This window comes from Lactuca serriola, chromosome 7 (assembly GCF_051521515.1).
Source record: "Lactuca serriola cultivar US96UC23 chromosome 7, Lser_US96UC23_V15, whole genome shotgun sequence".
Lineage (NCBI taxonomy): Eukaryota > Viridiplantae > Streptophyta > Magnoliopsida > Asterales > Asteraceae > Lactuca > Lactuca serriola.
Genome location: NC_136414.1, coordinates 6,071,908 through 6,076,356, shown reverse-complemented (window position 1 = coordinate 6,076,356; position 4,449 = coordinate 6,071,908).

Sequence of the window (4,449 nt, the reverse complement as noted above, 5' to 3'; positions counted from 1 at the left end):
CAGAAAACAAACAAGAAATTCCTAATCTCTCAATTCACACCAACTTGAAAAGAAAAAAATAATGGATTTGCATCGAATTGCATCTTTAGGGACTTCTTGGCCTCACAGTCCATACTTTTTTGAATCATGCTGCCAATTTCTGTGTCATATGTACCTTTTATTTTTTCTTCCTTAATTTTGAATTTTGAACCATAAATCAAGGATTTAAGAAAGAGTGGCAAAGATACATTTGACTCAGAAATTGAGAAAATGATTCCAAAAAGATGGAATGTAAGGCCAAGAAAGCCTCTAAAGAAGCAATCAAATGCAAGTCCAGTATCGTTTTTCTCTCTAGTTAAGAGGAAAAGAAAGATTACATCTACTAATGACTTGTTGTAAGCAAAACTAATATAGGAGGAGAGTGCTCGAAAATAAGAACCATGTTTGGAATAGAACTCTCATATATGTAATATGAGACAAGTGCTTAGATTTGTGCACCACAAAAAAGAGAGACATGCAAACAGAGAAGAAAAAGAAGAGTGATGTGTACATCAAGGAAAAAAGAAGTGTTATATATAGGCCAATTGTGGTTGGTATCACCAAAAGAATAAATTTAGTATATTCGGTTTCACACGACTTTTGTTGTCATCATATAAGAAGCGTGAATCATCTCACATGTATTTCACACTCGTAGTGATTAGGATACCAAAAATGATTAAAATTTAAATTCCAAAATTTGAATTTTAAATTTTTTGTATGCTCCAACGTAGACAACATGGTGGAATTGGAATCCTAAATGAAAAAACTTTCCATCAAATAGGGGAAAACACTTTTCTTCAAGAAGATGTGGGAATTAATTCTCTACTATGAAGGAAAGTGACATTTTACCTTATTATTGTTGTTTTATTTCACAACATAAACTATACCACCATTACCCACCCCCACCACAACCCGCTACCTCGACCACCACCCACCACTAGTCATCATCGTCACCGCCACCCACCACCCGCCATCACCAAAACACATCACCACCCACCCGAGCTACCGCCACCACTACCGTCAGCACCTCCCACCTACTACCATTGTCACCATTGTCACCCACTACCACCACCTCCTACCCCCTTTACCGATACAGACACCGCCACAACCATCCAACTATTGCTACCACCACCACAACCTACCACCACTAGTGAAATGAATTCTCAAATAATAAATGATAATTTACTTTTTTATAGTTTAATATATCTTTACATGTAAGATAGAAAAAAAAAGTTAAATTAAGCAAAACAGATAAAAAAATTACAATTCTGTCACTTTACATGGATTATAATTTCATTTCTTGCCAATCAAACAAAATCTGGAATTAATTTCAATACCATATCCTGCCAACCAAAAAATATATGGACTTGGATTCAAATTCCTAACAAATTCCTTTTCCAATTCCAATTCCAATTCTTTTAGAAACATTCTACAAACCAAACAACACCAGGAATTTTAGGTAATAATGATTGGTGGTGCTTATAAAAGATGTTCCTAGATGATAAGCAATCCTAAGTTGGTATATCAAGTATGGGCTTATAGTTTGTGAGATACCCATAAACATAATTTTTTGAGCCTTTAGAATACTTAAAAGGTTGAATGTTAATCTATGTGATCATTATATGATGTTAATTATGGAATATAAGTCACTTTAACAACGTGTGGAATGTAAGATGCTATAAGGTCATCCACATCAGTGCAATAAGAAGTGGTGGTGGACCCAAAACTAGTATTGCAAGTCTTTCATAGTTAAAAGGACATAAACTATGTCGCTTCTTGAAATGCTTATGTGGCAACTTCAAAGGCCATTTGCTAATGCCAATGCAGATGGTCTAAGTACCAATCTAATCATAGTATGATGTTAATTGTGATATATAACTCAATCTGACAAAGTATGGAAAGTAGGATGTTTTATCAAGATAGGTGTGTCCCTAAGACAAAAGAAACTAATGCAAAAAGAATGAAGTAATTTGGAAATTGTATGAGAAAGTTGTCCTCCACAAAACTACACACTATGGGTCTTGGTGTATGGTCTGAACAAAGAGAGGGCATGGGCCTACTCGTTTTGAGTACTATTGTGTCCTTTGGAAATTTTGAGCCAAAAAACATACGAGAGTTGCTTATTTTACTTCCTTCTCAACCTCTCTCTTTGTTGAAGACCTCTTAGGTTGACTTTTTGGCGATTTTGGGAGGAAAAACACATTTCAATGGTCAAAGTTATATTAACAAGTGTTAATCATCTCTAACTAACATCAATGTGTGTGTTGCTTGATGATGGGTTTTAGCCATAAGAACTTTCCTATGTGCGCATGCAAAACCCTAATGCTTGGATCTAGGCTTTCTAATAAACATGCTTTGAATCCAAGTCTTCTAATGACTAATTAGGTTAAATAACAACATTGAAACAGATCTAGAATCATACCTTTGAGTTCCTTGTTGATCTCGAGGTCTTGGAGCTTCTAGAGTCACAAATGTCACTCCTCTAATGGCTTACAAACACCAATAGCAAGAAGAATGATTTAGGAGAGAGGAGAGGGGAGGAATTTCGACCAGAGGTTCCTTACTTTAGGTCAAGTGTCGAATTCCCTATGCCATGGGGTCTATTTATACTTGTAGACTCCTTAAGGGTTACAACCTAAACCCTAATTGGATAATCTTCTCTTAAGGCTATCCAAATCCATTCCATAGATAAGCCTTTGGACGATTTTGGCTATCCTAACCCTCTTAGAATTCGTCCAAAGCATATCCCAATGGATTTACAGTCTAAAGCTTAACTATCAAACAATTGATAGTTTATACCCCTTTATTTAATTAATCTCTTTAAGTCACCAAATTAATTCTAATTAATTCTATGACTTAAATTAATCAAATAACAAATATATTATTCACTATATTATTCCCATAATATATTAATAATATTTACTCTCTCTTATTAAATCATCCTATCAAGTTGCTATGGTGAAGGCAACCCAAAAGGACCATGCACAACCGGATCAAATACTTCCCTAATATAGTTACAGCCTTAGACACTATTCCAACACTTGATTGCTGCATCTTTTGTGTAGCTTAGCTAGGTTTTCAAGAGAAGTGAAGAGGGATGATATTTGAGTTAAATTTCTGTTAGATACGATCATAGTGGGTGTTGTACGGAAGGATGATTCTTGACTTCACTCTTGAAACCCATATAAGATGAGCCACATCTCCATGGAGGTCAATATGCCACTTGAAACCCTAAGCAAGGTGTTGTAAAATTGAAGCTATCAAGTAGAATTGTCGTTGCTGTAATAACGAATTCGAGCTTATGAGAATGAGTCCGAGAAGTACCACCAATGTGGCTTAGTTGTGATAACTTGGGAATCAATATTCAAGCAATCCAGAACTAGAAATTCTCCGAGATTTAAATATCATACGCTCAACTTTGGGGTGGTTTGTCATTCAATAAAAGGAGATGAAGGAGTACCCAGAACTAAAATTGACATGCACACTATCTCCCAAGGTGAATTATTTTGTTGTGGTTGAACACTTATATATGATTATACATGTGTTTTGGAAAGTGGAAAATCACAACATATGCTTATTGTGTAGTTGATGACGGTCACGAATACTAAATTGTTGAAGGATAATTATAGCATCCCTTAGATTGACATCTTTATTCGTAAGGTTAAAAGTAAAAAATCTTGAAGAATGTATTATGTTGGTGACCATTACACCTCACGGTTGCAAAAAAAAATGTGTTGAAGGACTCCATTGGGTGTTGATAGGGTTACTTGTGGAATAACTACGAAATGACTAAAGTGTGGCTTACATGAAGCATTGTATTGATTTTCAACTAATGTAATTGTTGGCATAGCTATTCTTTAGATATCACCATTGATTTATTTGAATTGGCATCTTTGATCATCATTTCCAAATTTTGAGATACTATTTGTCACTTGATCAACACCTTTCATCGCCAGTAGTCTAACCACTATTAAACTCATCATTAAAATGAAGCAATATTTGTGACAACCCAAAAGTTTCCATTTAGTAAAACCATCCACTACAATTGAAGTTAAATCAGTATCAACTAACTAACAAACTTTTGGGGTAAGTTTGAGTGTTTTAAGGTTAGTGCTCTAGAGGATATCAGGAGAGAGGATACACTAGGGTTTAATATGTTGCAATAAGTGCCCAAACCTTCAAGAGTTTAGAATATTACAGTCCAAAAATGGTATTCGGACCAAAAACCCTCAAGGCTATATAAAGAAAATTTAGCCATTTTGGATTCATTTGTTACATTTCTAGCTAGAGAAAAGTCGATTTTCTCTCTCAAGGATCTTCACCCGATCACCCCCAACTGTGAGTACTTCAACCTAGAGTGTATATAAGTGTGTTATATGCCTTAATAACATGAAAATCAAGCCAAAACAACAACATTTGGGAGTTTACCGC